The sequence below is a fragment of the Pelophylax lessonae genome, assembly GCF_965119305.1.
Source record: "Pelophylax lessonae genome assembly, chromosome: 7".
NCBI classification, from domain to species: domain Eukaryota; kingdom Metazoa; phylum Chordata; class Amphibia; order Anura; family Ranidae; genus Pelophylax; species Pelophylax lessonae.
The window spans coordinates 64,968,060-64,992,272 of record NC_138774.1 but is presented as its reverse complement, the minus strand read 5'-3'; the positions used below and the strand labels follow the sequence as shown (position 1 = coordinate 64,992,272).

The 24,213-nt window shown below is 41.6% G+C and overlaps 1 protein-coding gene across 1 annotated transcript in view; it reads left to right on the top strand.

Moving 5' to 3' along the window:
- Window positions 1–3,441: 3,441 nt before the first annotated feature.
- The window catches only part of LOC309559457 (cytochrome P450 2F3-like), a 132,736-nt gene continuing 111,964 nt past the window's right edge, over window positions 3,442–24,213 (top strand). Inside the window, exon 1 of the mRNA XM_082262728.1 lies at window positions 3,442–3,640. The gene's annotated coding sequence lies outside the window, so the exon portion shown is untranslated. The remainder of the gene's footprint in view (window positions 3,641–24,213) is intronic.

The following is a 24,213-nucleotide window of genomic DNA, read 5'->3' as shown; positions in this document are numbered from 1 at the left end:
CTTGTACACACTATAAAAATACTGTAGGTGGTACTAACAAGGAAGAACTGGAGGAACATTTTTCAACTACCGTAATTATGTTAATTGGCAACAGGTCAGTAACATTATTGGATATAAAAAAGTGCATCTTAAAGAGTCAGAGTCTCAGAAGTAAAGATGGGCAGAGGTTCATTAATCTGTGAAAAGCTGCATCTAAAAATTGTTGAACAATTTCAGAATAATGTTCCCCAATGCAAAATTGCAAAGCCTTTAAATATATCATCATTTTCAGTACAAAAGATTCAGAGAATCTAGCGAAATCTCTGTGCGCAAGGGCCAAGGCTGAAACACATTATTGGATGACGGTGATTTTCGGGCCCTCAAGTGGCATTGCATTAAAAACAGACATGATTCTGTGATGGACATCACTGCATGGGCTCAGGAATACTTCCAAACCTCACTGTCTGTGAACACAGTTTGCTGTGCCATCCAAAAATACAAGGTAAAGTTCTATTATGCAAAGAAGAAGCCATATCTGAATATGATCTAGAAACACTGCCATCCTCTCTGCGCCAAAGCTAATTTAGGCTTGTCTATTGGAAAGTGGAAAACTGTTCTGTGGTCAGACAAATCGAAATTTGACTTTTTGGCAACCATGGGCGCCACGTCCCCTGGACTAAAGAGAGGGACCTACCGACTCGTCAGCAAACAGTTTAACCACTTCCGGACCACCCGCCGCAGTTTTACGTCAGTATTTTTTACGTTAGATAGCTGCCACAACCCCAGTATTTTCTTACAGGGCGGGCGGTCCTCTTTCTCATAAAAGTGGTCCGAGCGGCGGATTCGCAGCGGGATCACTTTTATGGGCGGCACTTTTCCCAGTTGTTTTTCCCGCTTACCAGAGCCGTCAGTAGCGGGGAAAACAATCTCATCCGTCCATGTCCCAGGCAGGAAGTCGAGTGAGGGCAAGCTGGCCCCCACTTGACTCTATGACATTGGTGGAATGGAGCGATGTCATACATTTCTTCTGCCCTAAGGCCTTAAAGGGCACTTTTTTTTTTTGCTGAAAAAAAAATGACACATATATATATATATATATATATATATATTTCTTTTTTTTTTTTTTTTTTGCTTTTAAGGGTAGATGTGAGATGTGAGGTCTTTTTGACCCTGGATCTCACAATAAAGAGGTCCTGTCCTGCTTATTTCTATTACAAGGGATGTTTACATTCCTGGTAATAGGAATAAAAGTGATCAAAAAAAATTTATGAATGGACAGTGTAAAAATAAAAATTAAAATAAATAAGAAAAAAAAATTGAAAGTGCCTCATCCCTCCAAGCTCGCACGCAGAAGCGAATGCATACACAGTCGCATCCACCTATGTAAACGGTGTTCAAACCACACATGTGAGGTATCGCCGCGATAGTTAGAGTGAGAGCAATAATTATAGCCCTAAATCCTCTCTGAAACTCTAAACCTGTAACCTGTAGAAATGTTTAAAACAACGCTTATAGAGATTTTTAAGTATCAATGTTTGTCGCCATTCCACGATCGTGCGCAATTTTGAAGCATGACACGTTGGTTATCTATTTACTTGGCGTAACATTATCTTTCACATTATATTAGGAAATTGGGCTAACTTTACTGTTTTCTTATTTTTTAATTTAAAAAATTTATTTTTTCCCAAAAAATTGTGTTTATAAGAACACTGCGCAACTACGGTGTCACATAAAATATTGCAACAATCTCTATTTTATTCTCTAGGGTCTCTGCTAAAAAAAAAATATATATATATATATATATAATGTTTGGGGGTTCTAAGTAATTTTCTAGCAAAAAATACTAATTTTAAATTGTAAACAAGTGTCAGAAATAGGCCGACTCTGGCAATGGAAAGGTTAGTAGTTTGCCCTGTCAAAACTTTTCTAGATTACAGTGACTCTGTTTGCATAACAGGATAACTTTAAGTCAAACTTTCCACAAATAATTAATAAATGTTCTTTTGACTTAATGACCCTGACTGTGGAACATGAGCAGAGAAAGAAATCTGAATTACAACAGGCTATATATCAATGATGTAGCACCCTACCGGTAGGTGCTAGGTAAAAGTATAGTGGGCCTTGGCTGCCTAACAGCAGGGCCATGATTTCAGCTGGCTGTCATGTCTCCCAGGTGTGTCTGCTGAGAGGGGAGTCTCCCCACTGGCTCCATGAGAAGATTATCATTGGACAGTGGCGGAAACCCAATCAGACACACTCAGGCCTGTTTCTACCCCAGAAGACAGATTCTGCCGCAGAGGATTCCGGGAGTAGGTATAAGTTTGGAGGGAACGCATGACGCAGCGTCTTTGGCGGGAAGCAGAGTCCCAGGAGGGAGAGTACGGCTGTCTCTCCTCCTGTCAGAAGGATTGGGTGTCTCTCGGGTGGCTGCCTGGGAATCCAAAGAGTGCTGTGTTGAGCTGCAGAGAGGATCCGGTGTGCCGAGGACCAGTGGAAGAGGGGTTCAGTTCCAGGAAAGCCTGCCAAGGTCATGAGTACTGTGAACTGCCCCTAGGGGTCTGTCAAGTGTAGAGGGGACCACTCCAGAGAAGGTTCCAGGGATCCAGGAGTCAGCTAGCTGTAAAGGGGATGCCTAGTCATCGGACCCTGAAGTGTTAGGGGGGGTACCTAGTCAGAGCACCCTAAAGTGTAAAGGGGGCACCAGTGGTTGGGCCCTGAAGAGTCAGTGTACAGTGTGCAGTGTACAGAGTTAAGAGTTGAAGCAGCACAAGAAGTAACAAGGAGCTACCTCAGCCAGTGAAGGGCTGGAGGGAGCTGTTCAGTGACTTTTGAGCTAAATCGAGTGTCAGGAGTCAAGTGTTCTACAGTCCTGGATCTTCTGAGTTATTAAACAAGTTAAAGTTGAAGTTGAAGTTCTAGCACTATTCAGCAAGTCATTATCTTTAATCACCAGGAAGCGTTGGCCGGCATTCAGCGGGAGTTAAGACAGCGCCAACGGGCATTTTTCTGTACAGAGTCCCATTTAAGCCTAGAAGAGCCAGAGGAGTATCCCACTCATTCCCTTTTCCCATCCCCTAAATACAATAAACAAAACAAACCAAAGATGCCGGAATGCCTGGGTTCACAAATTAAATGTGTTGGAAGTGTCTCCGTAACAATGGCAGACCCACCTCAGGATCTGAAGAGAAGCAACATCCCGCCCTATCACCCCTTGTCGCGGCTCATATTATGAGGTCTTGTCCCTTTCGAAGTGAAAAGGGGCTGTAATTTGGTAATGTTAGCTCAAGCTTTATTGGCTGAGCTAGATGTGTGGTTGTTTGTAAATTGTTATGGTTTATGGTTTTAATGCAAATATTATTAATACCTATAATAAAAGGGCCGGAGAGGAACAAAGAAGATTATAAAACAAAAAGGGCTTATGTTATGAATGGTTGAACCCAACTTTCTGGCATCAGAGACTGTTGCCAGGAGTAACCAGTCACATATGAGTGACAAATCTACAACTCCTTTCAAAGCTTCTTTAAATTCATCATTGATGGATTCATCTACGTCATCTTCCTCTTTTTTACTTGTAGCCCTATGCTCCAATAGGCAACAGAGGGAAGGACGCTGACGCCAGAGATACAGGAGTGACCTGCCCAGTAACCCAGGGGAAAACCAGGTCACAGATAGAACGGAATTGAATATTGTACATATTGTTTAATCTGCAAGTTAAAATAATGCTGAATTGGCGTCTGGATCTACCTTGTCCATACATTCATGGACAGAATACACTGATCTGTGCTGCCAGCTAAAACCTGTGGCGTGATCTAGAAAAATTCGACAGGCTGATTGTACAGAAGTTGATTAGTAGATTGACTTCTGTACAACCAGCCTGCCTATACAGGGATTTAAATGTGGCCAGTCCCTGCTGAGCTGGCTGGATTTTGATCCAAGTATGGCTGCGGTAAGGCTGAATTTATACCAATAAATTATACTAGGTTTCATACTCCCTATCTGTTTGGCAAGATATTGTTATCAAACTGACAGATAAGGAAGGTTCAATAGTTGTGATGAATAGGTCTGACTATGAGAAGGAAATGATGTGACAATTATCTGATACTTCTGTGTATTCCCCTGGATAAACTAATTTTACAAGGGCTCTGAATCAGGGTATTAATGATAATGAGACTAAGATGTATTTGATTCTGACGTATCCTGTTACATTTTTTCTTCCAAAGATACATAAGGATCCTTTGACCGCCACCTGGAAGACCGACAGTGGTTGCCATGGAATTGGTATGCGCTCCCGCAAAATATTTAGATAGGGTTAATTCTCTTTTGATACAGGTGACATCATGCAATGCATAAGGGTCCTTCCATGCGGTCCGCCTCCGTCGGCGAAATCCGTGCTTCTCAGCGGGGGATCGATCCGCCCATCCCCGCTGAGCAGGAGGATGACAGCTCCATCTCCGCTCACTGTGCGGAGAGGGAGGTGTCAGATCCCCGCTGTTCTCTATGGGGGAATCAGATGAGAACAGACCGCCTGCCCGTTCTCATCCGATCCAATCTGCTGGACGGATGGAAAATAGGGTTTCCATCTGTCCAAATTTCTCGGACAGGATCGGAATCGGATAGCAGCGGGTGTCAGTGGAGATGTCTCCGCTGACAGCCGCTGCCCCATAGGGATGCATGGAGGATCTGATCAGGTCCGCCTAAAAAGCTGACAGGCGGATCTGATCGAATCGTTTGTGTGAAAGGGGCCTTAAGCATATTGTAAATGCCAAATGAATGCTAGTCACTTTGGATATTACTTATCTATATAATTCAACTGATTTGGGTATTCTTGCATGTCAGCGATTGGAGACATATAAATTATATTGAAAAAAATATGTAACATATAAATCAGTTACAAAAGTGCGCTAATAAAACAAGAGAACAATAACAAAATGTCCATATAAGTGAAATCAAATGAATCAATCTTTTGAAATAAAGTCTTTTCACCCAAAGAAAGTATTCCCAAAGTGATGATATAAAAAAAACACAGGTGGATGACTGGTGTTGTGAAGTAGGTGGTACCAGTATATGCGCCATTCTCTCTCAATTGTGGTAAGAGTCCATTCACATCACTGGGTGTCACCACAAGATTGTATTTTTTGTTTAAAGTCACGTTTATGGATTACCTTTTGGTAAGAGGTTAATTCACCTACTTCACAACACCAGTCATCCACCTGTGGTTTTTTATATCATCACTTTGGGAATACTTTCTTTGGATGAAAAGACTTTATTTCAAAAGATTGATTCATTTGATTTCACTTATATGGACATTTTGTTATTGTTCTCTTGTTTTATTAGCGCACTTTTGTAACTGATTTATATGTTACATATTTTTTTCTATTCACATTTATCACAGTGCTGCTTTTACACTTATTTACACAGGTTCGCGCACCTTCTTTTCCATTCACATAATATAAATTATATTGTTTTACTGAGATTCCTTTTGGATATTTTGAATTTAGTTTTGACGAATAACTATTTACTTTTTGAAGATCAGCACTTTTTACAGCTACGAGTTGCACCTATAGGCTCACATACTGCCTCCCTACCCAAATTTGTTTATGAATATGGTTGAAACATCTTATACATTTCCCATTTATAATTGGTTTATAGTTTGTTGTAATTCTATATTCTCTCTCTGCACACATTCCACAGTCAGGGTCAATAAATCAAAAGAACATTTGTTAATGATTTGTAGAAACTTTAAAGTATATGTGAACTCCCACCTTGTAAAACAAGCCATTCAGTTTATAATTATAATAGAAATGAAAGGCAAAACATTTGTGAATAAATATGAAAAACATTATAAATACTTTTATTTCCTTTTTTTATAAGTGAGCACATACCCTCTGTTTTTAGCTGAATAAGGAGCTCATTAAAGGGGGGGGGGAGGTGTACAGTGGCACACTGATCATCCCAGTGAATGGCTGTGCAGGGGAGTGTGTGTCCAGCAGAAGTCTGATCATTGGAGGAGAGCAGGATGAGTTCTAATCACAGCCAGAATATTTATCATGCTGAGATACTCTAATATCTAATGTGTTCAGTTTTTAAAAGGAAAGTAGAGGGACTGGCAGGATCACCAGGTATTTCACATAAAGGAAGCAATACAAAGAGAACAGGATACTTTTGCATACAAGTACATAGTACAGCAGGCACATATCAGGAATATGGAATGTTGGGGTAGCATATTCTTTACCTCAAAGCTGTGAAAATAGAGTCAGTACAATCCATACTAGCAAACCCTGTGAAATAGTCTGTAATTTGTAAAAAGTGTAGCATTACCCCCACAAGAGTTGCTGGGTAGGATGGGTCCTCTGTTCTTTGCCTCAACCTCCTGAATGACTTTAGCCTCTCTAACACATTAGGTTAAGCGAACAAAGCTTGCTATATCACATAAATCTCTGAAGGCAATTCTAGGTACACAATATTGATGCTGGGTAAGGAAACAGACACAAAACAAATTAGTAAAGGCAAGCAGTAATTTATTGTCACACACTATGATTGATAAAAATAAAGGCATCAAAGCAAATTAACAATAGTAACAGTACAACTCTACATATGGTATAATTAGCAGTCAGCAGTAAGTATAGGATAACACTATGCACCGGGATCTGCATAAACAGTAGCAAGCTCACTGTAGGTGCACCAATGGACAGTGATGTGGGTAAATTTAGTGTATTCAGGAGACTATACTGCCAAAGTGCATTAAAGGTGATTAGGCAAGGCCTAGGCTAACTGGATGGAGGTACCATTTATGTGATTAGTAGATGGGAAGGCAAAATGGCTTTATGGGGGGTAGTCTTCTACCGGCTAATGTTGGGGCCCAAAAGCAGCGTTGGTGTACCTAATGACAGTCTTGGTGAACCAGCATGCAGTGTAGATGCTGTATACTAAGTTTACTAAGCTTCCAGTGACAGTTTCTGCTGTCAATGTGGAAGTATTGGGCAGTGAGCTCTCCCACCAGTCCCTGTGGCGCAGCTGTAGACTCCCACTGTAGGAAAGGGGCCCTTTTTGTCTCTGCGCAAATTACTCTGGTGATTAGAAGTGAAGGAGGGGAGAGTGAGAGATCATCCAGTCTCCCTGCAGCAACGGTGAGTTTGAGTTCTTTGATGTGGTCTGTGCAGTGCCACTCTGTTGTCACCACTATCAGGCCTCAAGCCCCGGTCCCCGCCAGTCTGGTCTCCCTCAGAGATGTGTGCACACAGACTGAGGTGTGTTTTGGCGATTTCTACCACCTCATTTATTCGCTTAATGATAGATATAATAAGTGACTACAACCTTTTGTCTATATAAGAATCTAGCCAATGCTGTTGCGGCTATTACCAATAAAATGAATAACAAATGATAACTGTTCTAAAAAATAAAGATTTAATTTCATTTTACAGAAAAGAAACCTCCGATTAATCAATTATCAATAATCAAATATACCGTAGATTGATAAAAGCAGTGATGTTACAAATACAGTGTTGCCAATGGAAAAAGAAAGTTACAGTACAAAAGGTACACAGAACAATTGAGATTCATTACACGGAAAAACCTTACATCCCCTTCATGTCCAGAGATTAAGAGGAAACAAGAGATTTTGTCTTTCTTTTCTCATACCCCCCCCCCCTCCCCACTCCCACCCATCCAGGTAGAGACACTCCCTTCCACACATCAACGGGGCAGGGGGGGTGAGGGTATTCTTAGCCTCTGACAGAATCTTAATACAGGTCCTCTTTTACACACCAGCTGCCATTTATGGTCAAGTATTTCCGGTTCCATTCCCACCTCCTTTGAAGTGACATTCCACAAATGGTTTAGAGAAGAGACTTTTGTCAGCTAGTTGCTTCAGATAAAATTCCACAGCTGTGTATGGTGTCCATTTTGTTTCTCAGAATGCCCAAGCAGTATTCTGAAAACTCTAGAGTCATCAAAAGTTCACTGAAAGTCCCATTTATAATAAAGATTATCAATAATGTAAGCTGAAGGTAAAAACATTGCTGAAATCTCCTCAAATCTCCTGTACAGTTCCCCCTGAAGTTCATTCTTGAACTTATGCCTTCCCTCAATGATTTTATACCCACCCACAATCCAACCCCCCCACTGCGGCCTCCACTTTTTTTCTTGAACGTGACAAAATTCTTTATCTGTTCTTATAAACACATCAACATAGACTTTGAGACTGAGCAGCCAGAGAAATCCTGGTGCCTCTGAGAACTCACATCTGGACCATGAGTACCTGTGCTGCGATGTTTCCTCGCCCCTCTGCCTTGGAAGAGCAGAACTCCAACATGAACGTCAGGATACTGGCATCTTTTAGTCCCATAACAAGGGAATGCTGTGTGATGTTTGCAAAGATTGGATCGGACCGCAAGATGGCACTTTTCAGCATGGTGAAAGAAAATTAAGGAGAGTCTAGTCGTTGCACCTTTGTCTCAAGATATGGCAGGGTTGTTGTTGCTTCTTCAGGTGGTGGTAGGGCAGGCCTCCGGACAGTCGTGCATGAATACAAAAAAGAAAAAGGAGAATGCCAGAGTACAGTTATTGGAGGGAATCAAGATTGATGCAGCTGTGTGGCCATTAAGGATTATTACTTATAAGGGTTATAATGTTGACAGGCAAAGCTCGGGTTAAAACAGTAGGCAGACTGAGGGATGTAAAATACAAGAAGACATAAGACCTGGATGTCCAGAGATACCCTGGTTTCAACGGTTTTTAAATATGGAACTTGTACTATATGTCTCAGGAAACCATTATAATTCTGTGGGTCCCCACCAGACTATTGAAGCTGAGTTGGGCAGGAATGCCAAAGCCTTACAATTCACAGCTCATCTCTCATATTTAAACTAAACTTCCTTATACATTTACTTTTAAACGTATGTAGCACCCTCCTAGGTAGGTGCTAGTGAGAGAGTATAGTTGTTGGCTCTGTCTGCCTATCAGAGGAGCAGCAGGCAAATTCTATATTGCTTTCTGCCTACCAGAGAGCAGGATCTGTGAGTTAGGTCTGCTCATGGTGCTCAGTGTGTGATTCATCTGGTCTAGGGAGTGTTTCACATTGGTCCAATAGGGAGGCATATTGGACAGTGGAGGAAATCTTACCAAGGGGTACATAGGCTTTGATACAGCCCCAGTGATTGGCACAGACTGTCTGTCTCGTGCATTGTGGGGTGTGGTAAAAAAGCAAGGAGCACATGTGCTGTGGGGTCTTTGGCTGGTGAGCAGAGTCCCGGAGGGAGCGTGGTGGCTGCCTCCTCCCCTGTAGCAGTGGCACGTGGTTACAGGCAGTCAGCCTCATGACCAGAAGGAAGGAGCTGAACCCAGAGGTCCATGAGTGCTGACTGAAGGGGTAGAGACACTGGAGACCCTTGAAAAACATTATGTTGAGTAGAGGGGATCGTATCTAGGGGCCTGACCTGAGGGGGGCCACCCCGGTGTAGGATAAACAATGGATTGATGTCAGCAGGTGGAGTGAAAGGGGGTACTAGGTGTGTATCCTGAAGATAATTAATCCTAACAACTCATCTACATAGAGGCTTAATCCCAACTGATGTCCCAAACTCAAGTCCCCTGATCTTCACTGTTCTGCATAGAAGTCCATAGGCTTTCCTGGCTATAGCTCACCCCCTGCTGACAGGAGGAGGAAGTGCAACACAACATCCAGCATAGCAGTATAAAATGAAAGTAAGACTGACTGTAAAGAGGACAATGTCTCTTTCTCCATGTTTCTGTAGTGCAGCACCTAGCCAGCCAGCCACATACGCTAATGTCACCGCATGTAGTTCAAGTAAAATAATCTTTATAGACAACTTTTCTAATTTACATAAAAGCTAAGATATCGATGAAGAAACTAAAAATCCCTTGATCCAAAAACACTAGTAAAAATTGTAGTAGCTTCTGAGTAGAAAAATAGTACAAACTTGGCTAATTCCAATCTTCTAAGTAATCGGTGAACTGATAGGATGAAATAGATTAAATAGAAGGTACATAGACAACAGGACAACAGGACTGATAAATATTTATTATTGTTTGATATTTGTTTAAATTACCTAATTCCAGATTTGGAGTTTAATGTGACTTGGGATAGGGCACCCATTCTTTTTTTTTGATACATGGATATTAAAAAGGGCAAAGGCTTTTAAGTGATCTGTATACTTGTACCGCCCTCCCAGTTAGTGTAGGTTGCTGGGTAAATTTAGCTTGGCTCCTCTTTAATCAGTGGAGCAGGGGTTGATTGTTTTAGTCTGCTCAATATTTCACATGTTGCTGGTCTGATTGTTTTCCTCTGCATTCTAGCAGATTCCCCATGTGTGCGAGACCGATTGGCCACTCATCCAGAAGGGAGGCTGGATCACAAGGATCCTAGAGAGTGAAATATCACCTCTGTACTCAACCGTCAGGTAGGGGTCTGTAAGTCAAGGTGTATCCATTCAATGCAGGCAAACAGGTCACCACCGCCTTCTCTGTGCAGACTGCCTCGCTTCTGGATGAGTGGCAGGTCAGTCTCGCACACATGGAGACATCCTGACTTTGCTCATTCTTTATTGTGCGACTCTATACCATGTGCTAAATGGTTGTTCAATTTTAAAGTAATTAGTACCCTTTGAAACATCTCTGAAGAAGTACTCGACAAATTTCAGTCTGAAACATGTTAGATGAATAGGATATCTACTCATCATAGTCTGCCCATGTTACTCACCAGGCGGCAGCAGAATTGGGATATATTTGTATTATAGCCTATGGGTACTTCTTTGGTTTTAACATAGTCCCCTGTGGGATGTCTGCTACTGTATTTGTATTTTTGTTTTTCATTGACACATTTATCATGTTCATTGAATAAAATGTTTTTTATATTTATCATTTTGGTCTGTCTCTATGGTCCATGAGTGGTACCAGCGCAGTTCTTCAGCGCACAATCACCACTTGGGACAGAAATATTTATCAACAATATCCCTCAAGAGATCTATTATTTCTAACTTTCCAGAGTACTGGAACATTTTATGAGTTTGTCCCACAAACTCTTGTAGGCTGTTGCCGGCCAGTCTGAGGTGGGGTGGAAGATAAAACTATCTCAAACTATGTTGTGTGATTGGATCTTGCACCAATCAATATATCTGTACAGACGTTTCTTGGATCTTGCAAGGTTCCTTTCCTTCTTTGAACTATATTTAGTGTTCTCATATGATGAAAGGAAATTGATTAAATTAATTTTTTTCCTCAAAATTCTACAAACAGTACACCATAATAATAATGTGAAAGCAGTTTGTTTGAAATCTTTGCAAATTAAAAATAAAAAAGGAAAAAAATCCCATTTACATACTGTAAGTATTCACAGCCTTTGCCATGACACTCAAAATTGAGCTCAGGGGCATCCTGTTTCCACTGATCATCCTTGAGATGTTTCTACAACTTTATTGGAGTCCACCTGTGGTAAATTCAGTTTATTGGACATGATTTGGAAAGGCACACATCTGTCTATATAACGTGTAAAACTAAATTGTTGAAACCTGCGCTAAAAAAAGTGAAAATAGGTATAAAATAGATATAAATAAAAAGTGTAAGTCCTGAAGCTGCTACTCACTAGGTAAAAGACCAGAATAAACTAAAATCAATCAAAAAGCAGCGCTAACAGGTATATATAAATAGATACATCCATGTATACTGTGATCAAAAATTATGAAATACATACAAAATAAAGTGCATAATGTGATCAATAAATACAAAACTCATATATATTAAAGTGCATAGATAAAGTGCAATCATATGTCCATAGTGCAACCATATGCAATAGTGCAAAAATATTAAATTAAAGTGCAGTCCAAAAGATGGTTCCCTTGAGTGGAACTAAAGTGCTGAAAAGGTGCTCGGGTAGTCCATATACTGTAGGTGCCCAGGTGCTCTCAGGAAGAAAACCCCACTATGGGGATGCACTCACCAAATCAAGGATAAAAGCAAGCCTTAAGCAGACACAATATCCCCTGGACGGATGGATGGATCCAGCACTAGAGATGTCCCAAACTATTCGCCGGCGAACATCTCTTGTTCGCGTTCGCCTCGGCGGGCGAACATATGCGATGTTCGTTCCGCCCCCTATACATCATCATTGAGCAAACTTTGACCCTGTATCTCACAGTCAGCAGACACATTCCAGCCAATCAGCATACCCTCCCTCCCAGACCCTCCCACCTCCTATAAAAAAGCAAGGACAGCATCCATCTTATGCCCCATACACACGCATCGAAAATTGGCAGGGAATTTTCGGCCAATGTCCGAACTGCCGATTCCGACAACCAACTCCGACTTTTCGGCTGAAAAAAATCTGGTGTGCAGGCTATAAAATTTTTGTAGGCCATCAACACAAAGGCCGATTTTCGTGCAGTCAGTACAGATTTCGACAGGGAAAAATCTGATGAGCAAGTCTGGGCATGCTCAGTGAAGAAAAAACACAAAGAAAACAAACCAACACATGACATCACTTCTGAAGTAGTTTTTGTTGGCCGAGAAAATTTGTGTGCAGTCTAGGCACATTCCAACCAACAAAACACAACTTGGACAAAAGTCGGACGATCGGTCGGCCGATAATCGTTGCGTGTGTACGAGGCTTTAGATTCATTCTGAAACTGCAATGTTAGGTAGAGCAGGGAGAGTGCTGCTGCTGCTGCAAATTAATAGGGAAATCATTAGCTAGGCCAGTGTTCTGTGTCCACTCCTGCTGTAAGGACAGTGTCCTGACAGCACCCCAAAAAGCCCTTTTTAGGGCTGGTACATCAGTCTGCTTTTATTTATTTTTTTCTATATATATATTCAGACTGTACTGTGTGCACACCACTCATGTCGGGTGGCACAGTACCTTGCAGATAAAAAAGTAATTTCATTTTTACCCTTTAATATAATTGCAGTTGCCTGCCAGTGTGTGTCAGGCCCACTGACTGAACTGTGCCCACTACCAGTGCCCACCACCCATATAGGGTGGCACAACACCTTGCAGATAAAACATTCATTTAATTTTTCCTCTGTAATATAATTGCAGTTGCCTGCCAGTGAGTGTCAGGTCCACAGACTGTACTGTGCCCACTGCCCACCACTAAAAAATTCATTTAATTTTCCCTATAATAAAAAATAAAATTCATCCAGAAAAAACAGGAACTGGCTTTTGCATTCGAATTTCAGTAGCGCAGGGATGGTGATAACCTCTTACCAAATAAATAGGATGATAACAAATACCAAAATATATAAATCATATGTGATAAATATAAGCATAAAATCATAAATACATAAAAGCATGAAATCACATCAATAGGAGTCCATAAAGTCCATAGGTATAAAGTGCATAGTGCAAGGAAAGTGCAAACATGAAGGATCACAGGTGCGACTTATAGGGACCACCCTTGCTTGCCACCACCACACAGTGCTGGGAGAAGTATCTGAAATTCAGACTCACTATAAATTTACCAGGAAATCTTCCAGAGGAGTCTTTGCAGCACAAATCAGAGATCTGGAGGAAACATGATTTTACTATATGCTGTTGTTGCCAAGTCCATGAGAGTGGTTAGGCACAGGCGTCTGGTGAGTCTGAATTTCAGATACTTCTCCCGGCACTGTGTGGTGGTGGCAAGCAAGGGTGGTCCCCATAAGTCGCACCTGTGATCCTTCATGTTTGCACTTTCATTGCTCTATGCACTTTATACCTATGGATTTTATGGACTCCTATTAATGTGATTTCATGCTTTTATGTATTTATGATTTTATGCTTATATTTATCACATCTGATTCATATATTTTGGTATATGTTATCATCCTATTTATTTGGTAAGAGGTTATCACCATCCCTGCGCTACTGAAATTCAAATGAAAAAGCCATTTCCTGTTTTTTCTGGATGATTTTTATTTTTTATTATATTTACTCATTTAAGTAGCAGCAATTTGTGTTATTTGTGTTATTCTGTCAGGTTTGTGTTACCTGTATTTCCTAAAGTGCAGTGGATTACAACATTGTCTATTAATTTAAGTAGTAAAATTTATACATTTAATTTTTCCTCTGTAATATAATTGCAGTTGCCTGCCAGTGAGTGTCAGGCCCACAGACCGTACTGTGCCCACTGCCCACCACTCATATAGGGTGGCACAGCACCTTGCAGATAAAAAAAGTAATTTAATATTTTCTCTGTAATATAATTGCAGTTGCCTGCCAGTGAGTGTCAGGCCCACAGACTGTACTGTGCCCACTGCAAATGGACTGTTTGCAGATGTTTGCGGTGCATTAAACGGGGAGTTTGGTCTGTCAGAGTTTGGTCTGTCACTGTGAAGCGGGCGTAACCCTTACACTACCTGATCGATACAACATCATACCTGATCGTATTCACACACTGGATGTTTTAAAGCACGTTATTCCAAACAATTTAGGAATGTTAGGTGATTTATGCCCTTTTTGGATTAAAACCCGACTCTGCGTCAACTACGTAATTTTCCATGGGAGTTTTGCCATGGATCCCCCATCCGGCATGCCACCGTCCAGGTGTCAGTCCCCTTGAAACAACTTTTCCATCACTATTGTGGCCAGAAAGAGTCCCTGTGGGTTTTAAAATTTGCCTGCCTATTGAAGTCTATGGCGGTTCGCCCAGTTGCGAACATTTGCGGAAGTTCGCGTTCGCCGTTCGCGAACATAAAATTTTATGTTCGCAACATCTCTATCCAGCACAGCCTCTTAAGTATATCTTTCTAATGGCTCCTCTCCACCTTTTCCACGACCATATGTTAAAAGAAGGGGAAGGAGCCAGACATAGTGAAGCCCGTGGGAGTTTTTATTTCAAAAGGTAAAAGAATATTACTCACAAACAAAGTTGTAATCAGCATTGGTTACAATCACTGCAAGTCATCCCACTTCCGTGTACGCTGCCGGCGTGCGTTCCACGGTGGTTTCAGGAAATGACGTTGTGTGATGCTCCGCTGCCCGGAAGTGCGTCAACGCGTTTCGCCCGCCTATTATGGGCGTTATCAAAGACCTTTTTGACCCCAGATCTCACATTAACCACTTGCCGACCGCTCACATCGAGCGTACTGTGGCAAAGTGGTTCGTTATCGCCCGTAGGTCTACGTCGTTGGACTCCTCCCCTTGTGGGCGGCGCGCGTGCGCCGCCGGTGGCTCGCTCCCACTATATTCAGTCACAACGGGAGTCGGGCCAGGGGAGGAGCGGTGGTGATCACCGCCGCTCTTCCCCAATCGTCGGGGATCGAGTGTGGAGATCCGCCCGCTTGTGTAAACAAAGCGGGCGGATCTCCTATGTGACAGGCAGTGACAGATTGCAGGATTCAGCATAGCTGAACCTGCGATCTGTGCCTGTGTCACACAGTCCCCTCCCCCCACACACGTCAGTAAGCACCTGGCATACATTAACCCCTTGATCACCAATAAAAGTTAACCCCTTCCCTACCAGTGTCATTTTTACAGTAACAGTGCATATTTATAGCACTGATTACTGTAGTAATGTCACTGGTACCCCTAAAAGTGTCAAAAATGGCAGTCAAGGGTCCGATCTGTCCGCCGCAATGTCGCAGTCCCGCAAAAAAAAAAAATCGCAGATCGCCATCATTACTAGTTAAAAAAAACAATAAAAATTACATACATTTCCCGTAGTTAGTAGCTGCGATAACTTTTGCGCAAACCAATCAAAATACGCTTATTGTGATTTTTTTTTTTTTTTTTACCAAAAATATGTAGCAGAAAATAAATTGACCTAAAATGTTAAAAAATTTTGATTTTTACATTTTTTTTTGGGGGGGGGGGGGGATTTCATATAAAAAAATTTGAAAAATATTGTTATTTTTTCAAAATTGTCGCTCTTTTTTTGTTTATAGCGCAAAAAGTAAAAATCGCACAGGTGATCAAATACCACCAAAAGAAAGCTCCATTTGTGGGGGGAAAAAAGGACATAAATTTAATTTGGGTACAGCATTGCACGACCGCGCAATTGTCCGTTAAAGTAACGCAGTGCCGAATCGCAAAAAATTTGCCTGGTCAGGAATGGGGTAAAATCTTCCGGTCTTATATATATATGTATACACCCCAGCCCGAGAGGAGGAGACTGGAACAAAAGTCTCCTCCAACTCGAGCTGAGGTGGATACATCTGTTAAAAGCGACGGAGTCTCCTGGCCTCAATGGAGCAATGTCGTTCAAACCCTTTCTTGAAGGGTTTTCATCAGGAGGGATGGAAAAATAACTGTATTCTATATCTCATAACATCCATATCATTTCCCAATGTCCTTACTCCTTAATGCACATGATGTGTTTTGTATATTACATACTTACTATATAGAATTGTAAAAGGAGTAGCTAATTCCAGACCAGATATTACCGCATAATATTCTGCCACCACAGTAAATCCTCCATTAGGTGTATTGATATATTTTTTTTGAACTTTTCATTATCTCTACTTCTTGTCACTTGTCATGGTTCTATTCATGTTAAAATATGGGAACAACATCTAATAAATAGGAAAATTACCAATCCATTCATAATTTGGGTAATTTAAGATTCTCATTTCCCCCACACAAATTTTCCCGATCTCTGTGGCCACCCCGGCACGGGGAGACAGATCGACGAGTGGCGCTCACTGTCCCTGGCTGGCCCTACCCATTGCAGTTTTCTGCATACATGGGCGGACCTAGCCAATCGCAAACCGGATGCGGTTCTCCGCTTCCGGTTGTGCGACCCGTGCCGGTGGAACGCAAGCGCCACTTCCGGTTCCGCCTAGCGTCATGACGGTCTGTCATGCGCACACAGATGGCGGGGCGGTCCTGGCGCTTGTGATCCAGGAAGCCCCGTAGGCTAAGCACCAGCTGCTGGCAGTAAAGGACCAATTAAGGTAATACTTTAACACCCCACATTGTCAGCATTTTTATCCACACTTTTCAATTTGTGCTGGTCGATCCCGTATGTGGAATCGGTGGGTCTTACAACATACAGGTAACTACAACTTCTATGCCCCTATATACGACACTCTGGTGAATACTTTATTGATCCAGATGTCTACCTTTGGAGACTTATACTAAGCCCAAAAAACTAATCAAGACATCCTGTCTATATATTTTTCCCTTATAGCTGGCCCCCACTGTCAGTTTCCTGTGTGCTGCAGCCAAAATATTGGGACTTCAGGTGACCACAGAGACTGGGAGATCCGGGGGTTTTCTATGTGAATCACCCCATAATTATAAATTTGATACACCGGTCCCCTAAAAAATCTTGGAATGCATGGACATCAGTGATAGTGGATTCACATATGCGGTCAATCAGCTCTGCTTTTAGCTACCCTACAGGCTCCATATGTATGACAAGAATAACCATGTAAGTGTTTTCTTTCCAACTGTTTTGGGGGGAGAGAAAAAACATATAATAACAATGTACTCGCCTGTTATTGTGTTTAAAGTGTAATAGTCATACTATATATGATGATCCTGCTTAACATGTGTGGTGGACCTAATTATATTGTTATCTCTATTATTAGAACACTTCTACTGTGAATTGCCCCTGAAGAAGGAAATTGATTTTCCGAAATATATTGGGCCACAATCTTCATCATTCACGGTTATGGTTATATATTCTTGATGCATACATTTTCGCCTGTAATGTTTTTAACGTTTATGCTCCTATGTTTGTCACTTTAATAAACTTTATAATTTTTTGCATAGATCGTTGAATCTGTACATTTATGTGCCTTAAAAGTCCCAACAATAGGGGAATTCTCTCTTGTACTCTAATCTAGGGATGTGGCACACCCTTTGGACTACCTATCACGAGCAAACCCCATTTTGTCTAATTGGGTAGAAAATACCCCTCCCCGCAGCTCGTGCTAGGCTATTCCTTTCATCTGAAATTAATTTTTCTTTATATATTCTTTAATGTAGTAGTTTTAAGAATAATTACACATATATATCTTTGTGCAGATTGGACAATAGACATTGTTTGTTTGTTTATTCACTTTCATAGTCCTGTTGAAAATGTCTGGTTTTATTGGGGATGACTGGAACACCTTAATGGCCAACTATTTGGATGAATATGAACACAAAGAGTTCATCGAAACCGAATTAGCCTCATTGTTGTTTCAGCTATCCAAATTAGTTGAAAAAAAGTCAACCCTTTTTTGGCACTGCAAATCCTTCCAGGACCATATTCAAGAGGGTATCACCCCTTTCGGCCTTAGAATACACGTGTTTCCCTCCCTAGAGGATATAACGCCAAATTTCAGGGCAAAATGGGAGGACACCCTACAAGCATGCTCAGGATCTCTTATGGGACTCCTCATAGAGGAGTACTCTATAAGAGCCAAAAAATTAGATATCGACATTGCTCAAACCTGCCAAAAAATACAAAAATTTAAAAATCACAAAACATATGTCGAAAGAGAGAAAAAACTAAAAGATCATTTGGATGTATTCAACAAGAACATCTTAATGAAAAAACAAAAAATCCTAAATAGAAGCAGGAATATTTCACAACAGGGCAAAGCCTATTTTTGGGCACAAAATAGAAACATCTACAACAGTGATAAAAAGGATAATTTTTCCATTCCTACTCAAAAAGACATACCCACTAATGCCAAAATTAGAACAAATGACCGCACAAAGCGTCCATTTCAAGACGATCTATCTCTCCAACAAAAAACCAAAAAATCTAATCTACCTCTAAACAAAAAAGACAACATTTCTTTATTTCCTGCACATACCCATTCACGTGAGGCACCACCACTTCTAGCTTCACAACAACCCCAGGATCTTAGTATCCCACTTCCACCCACTAGCACTTCAACCAATATTAAGTTACAGGATTCCACTTTTTTAGACATAATCCATCAGCGAGCACTCCAACTTATACCAGTCACAGACACTCTACCCTCATCCCCGATTCCAGCACCATCACTTTAGATCACGCCTCTCCTTTGGTGCAGGATTTCTCTATTATTAATTTATCACATTATACTCTCACCCAAGCAGAAACAGAGATCCTTCATATGGGTCTCAGTTTCTGCCCTACATCCAATACAAATAAATTTGAGGTTATAAAAGACCTACATCTGTTTGCACGCAAACTCAACCTCAAATTGTTATTTCACAAAGGGAATAGCGAAAATATAAATAAGGACCCAGCTTTAGATATTCTAATTTCGTTATTAGAGGAGAACGAAAACTTAATCGATCGGATTGACATCGATGCGCTTCTATCAGGTGCGTCATCAGATAAAACTAAAGATAATAAAAACAGCACGACGCTAAAAAAGAAATCAGATATGTATCCCCCCATCCAAAACCAGAACATCAACACGTTTCTCAGGATTGTAACTAGTGAAATTGAAAAAATGAAAATTGACTCCACCCCCCATGCCAACATTTCCCCCCAACATCGAGAAGCCATAAATAAACTTTCAAACAATAAAAACATAATTATTAAACAAGCCGACAAGCGGGGCAATATTGTCATAATGGACGACACACAGTACGTACAGATGTGTACTCAGATCCTCAAGAATACCAACTGGTATAGACGTATCACCTCTACCATTGTAGCAAAATTCTACCAGGAATTTTATCTCCTGGTAGATCAAGCCTACCTAAATAATGTCATCACTAAGGAAACTTGGGATTTTATTAGAACCAAATTCCCCAAAGTACCAACGTTTTATGGACTTCCGAAAGTCCACAAAAATCCCACTAACCCCCCTGGTAGACCCATCATATCAGGGAGAGGATCCATATCAGAAAATGCTAGTCGCTTGGTCGACACTTTTTTACAACCCTTCGTGCAGGAACTTCCTTCCTTCACGAAGGACACGATCCATTTCTTGAATAAGATTGAAGGCGTTCCTATGTCCTCCACAGCGGTACTTGTTACCATCGATGTAGAAGCTCTTTACAGCTCTATACCCCATGAAAAGGGTATAGCTGCAATTCAACACATTGTTTCCAAAAAAGCTACAAACAATGCATACAGTGAGTTCATAATCAACCTCCTGCGCTTTATTCTTACACATAACATCTTTATGTTCAATGACTCCCACTACCTCCAGGTACAGGGCGTAGCGATGGGCACTTGTGCTCCATCCTACGCCAATTTGTACCTGGGGGAGTGGGAGACATCCTTCCTAGATGACGAGACCTTATCTCTATACACGGACCACATTTCCCTGTGGACCCGGTATATAGATGACGTGTTCCTCATCTGGGAGGGTCCCCTTGAACTGTTGTATACCTGTTTGGAAAGGATGAATAGGAACGAGTTCAACCTACTCTTCACGATGAATTGGGATCCTAATCGCGTGACATTCCTAGATGTTGAGATCTTTAGGGGAGAGGATGGCACTCTACAGAGTGAACTATACCGTAAACCAACGGCAGGGAACACCATCCTCCATGGTTCAAGCTTCCACCCTGAGCCATTAATCTGATCGATTCCGATAAGTCAATACTTACGCCTACGGCGCAATTGTAGCGACTTACAGTCTTTCCAACTTGCGGCAAATGACCTACGTCAAAGACTGACACGAAGAGGGTACTCTAAAATGTCTCTCAAAAAGGCATATAAAAGAGCCCTCTTAAGTGATAGACGGGAACTTCTCAATCCATCTAAGCATAGTAATACCAATGATAGGAACAACATCAGGATAATTACCCCTTATATGTATCAACACAAAAAGATAAAACAAATAGTGACCAAACACTGGCACTTACTAACATCTGACCCAATATTAGGACAATTTCTATCCAATACACCGGGTTTTACTTACAAAAGAGCCCCGGCACTTCGGGACAAACTTGTTCGAAGTGAGTTTAATAACGATGATGCATCTTGTTGTAAATACAAGGGTACCTTTATCTGTGGTGCATGCCACTATTGTGGCTACATGCTGACAAGCAAATCCCCTAGTCTACCCAATGGTCAGATCTTTAGGGCAAGACATTTTGCGAATTGTCGCACGATCGGTGTCATTTATTTACTCCTATGTACATGCGGATGCTTCTACATAGGAAAAACTAAACAGGAGTTCTGGCGTCGCGCATACCGCCACATCCTTAGTATGCGCAAACCAGACCCCGAGCTCCCCCTTAGGGCGTCACGTAAAATTAGTCCATAAGGGTAAATTTCCAAAAATTAAGTTCCTCATTTTGGATCGTATACACCCCAGCCCGAGAGGAGGAGACTGGAACAAAAGTCTCCTCCAACTCGAGCTGAGGTGGATACATCTGTTAAAAGCGACGGAGTCTCCTGGCCTCAATGGAGCAATGTCGTTCAAACCCTTTCTTGAAGGGTTTTCATCAGGAGGGATGGAAAAATAACTGTATTCTATATCTCATAACATCCATATCATTTCCCAATGTCCTTACTCCTTAATGCACATGATGTGTTTTGTATATTACATACTTACTATATAGAATTGTAAAAGGAGTAGCTAATTCCAGACCAGATATTACCGCATAATATTCTGCCACCACAGTAAATCCTCCATTAGGTGTATTGATATATTTTTTTTGAACTTTTCATTATCTCTACTTCTTGTCACTTGTCATGGTTCTATTCATGTTAAAATATGGGAACAACATCTAATAAATAGGAAAATTACCAATCCATTCATAATTTGGGTAATTTAAGATTCTCATTTCCCCCACACAAATTTTCCCGATCTCTGTGGCCACCCCGGCACGGGGAGACAGATCGCCGAGTGGCGCTCACTGTCCCTGGCTGGCCCTACCCATTGCAGTTTTCTGCATACATGGGCGGACCTAGCCAATCGCAAACCGGATGCGGTTCTCCGCTTCCGGTTGTGCGACCCGTGCCGGTGGAACGCAAGCGCCACCTCCGGTTCCGCCTAGCGTCATGACGGTCTGTCATGCGCACACAGATGGCGGGGCGGTCCTGGCGCTTGTGATCCAGGAAGCCCCGTAGGCTAAGCACCAGCTGCTGGCAGTAAAGGACCAATTAAGGTAATACTTTAACACCCCACATTGTCAGCATTTTTATCCACACTTTTCAATTTGTGCTGGTCGATCCCGTATGTGGAATCGGTGGGTCTTACAACATACAGGTAACTACAACTTCTATGCCCCTATATACGACACTCTGGTGAATACTTTATTGATCCAGATGTCTACCTTTGGAGACTTATACTAAGCCCAAAAAACTAATCAAGACATCCTGTCTATATATTTTTCCCTTATAGCTGGCCCCCACTGTCAGTTTCCTGTGTGCTGCAGCCAAAATATTGGGACTTCAGGTGACCACAGAGACTGGGAGATCCGGGGGTTTTCTATGTGAATCACCCCATAATTATAAATTTGATACACCGGTCCCCTAAAAAATCTTGGAATGCATGGACATCAGTGATAGTGGATTCACATATGTGGTCAATCAGCTCTGCTTTTAGCTACCCTACAGGCTCCATATGTATGACAAGAATAACCATGTAAGTGTTTTCTTTCCAACTGTTTTGGGGGGAGAGAAAAAACATATAACAATGTACTCGCCTGTTATTGTGTTTAAAGTGTAATAGTCATACTATATATGATGATCCTGCTTAACATGTGTGGTGGACCTAATTATATTGTTATCTCTATTATTAGAACACTTCTACTGTGAATTGCCCCTGAAGAAGGAAATTGATTTTCCGAAATATATTGGGCCACAATCTTCATCATTCACGGTTATGGTTATATATTCTTGATGCATACATTTTCGCCTGTAATGTTTTTAACGTTTATGCTCCTATGTTTGTCACTTTAATAAACTTTATAATTTTTTGCATAGATCGTTGAATCTGTACATTTATGTGCCTTAAAAGTCCCAACAATAGGGGAATTCTCTCTTGTACTCCACCTTTTCCACGACCATATGTTAAAAGAAGGGGAAGGAGCCAGACATAGTGAAGCCCGTGGGAGTTTTTATTTCAAAAGGTAAAAGAATATTACTCACAAACAAAGTTGTAATCAGCATTGGTTACAATCACTGCAAGTCATCCCACTTCCGTGTACGCTGCCGGCGTGCGTTCCACGGTGGTTTCAGGAAATGACGTTGTGTGATGCCCCGCTGCCCGGAAGTGCGTCAACGCGTTTCGCCCGCCTATTATGGGCGTTATCAAAGACCTTTTTGACCCCAGATCTCACATTAACCACTTGCCGACCGCTCACATCGAGCGTACTGTGGCAAAGTGGTTCGTTATCGCCCGTAGGTCTACGTCGTTGGACTCCTCCCCTTGTGGGCGGCGCGCGTGCGCCGCCGGTGGCTCGCTCCCACTATATTCAGTCACAACGGGAGTCGGGCCAGGGGAGGAGCGGTGGTGATCACCGCCGCTCTTCCCCAATCGTCGGGGATCGAGTGTGGAGATCCGCCCGCTTGTGTAAACAAAGCGGGCGGATCTCCTATGTGACAGGCAGTGACAGATTGCAGGATTCAACATAGCTGAACCTGCGATCTGTGCCTGTGTCACACAGTCCCCACACACGTCAGTAAGCACCTGGCATACATTAACCCCTTGATCACCAATAAAAGTTAACCCCTTCCCTGCCAGTGTCATTTTTACAGTAACAGTGCATATTTATAGCACTGATTACTGTAGTAATGTCACTGGTACCCCCAAAAGTGTCAAAAATGGCAGTCAAGGGTCCGATCTGTCCGCCGCAATGTCGCAGTCCCGCAAAAAAAAAAAAATCGCAGATCGCCGTCATTACTAGTTAAAAAAAACAATAAAAATTTACATACATTTCCCGTAGTTAGTAGCTGCGATAACTTTTGCGCAAACCAATCAAAATACGCTTATTGTGATTTTTTTTTTTACCAAAAATATGTAGCAGAAAATAAATTGACCTAAAATGTTAAAAAATTTTGATTTTTACATTTTTTTTTGGGGGGGGGGGGATTTCATATAAAAAAATTTGAAAAATATTGTTATTTTTTCAAAATTGTCGCTCTTCTTTTGTTTATAGCGCAAAAAGTAAAAATCGCACAGGTGATCAAATACCACCAAAAGAAAGCTCCATTTGTGGGGGGAAAAAAGGACATAAATTTAATTTGGGTACAGCATTGCACGACCGCGCAATTGTCCGTTAAAATAACGCAGTGCCGAATCGCAAAAAATTTGCCTGGTCAGTAATGGGGTAAAATCTTCCGCTCTTAAAGCGGTTAAAAATACGCTCATTGAGAATTTTGAGAAGCTTTGATAGCAGAACTGCTCTTT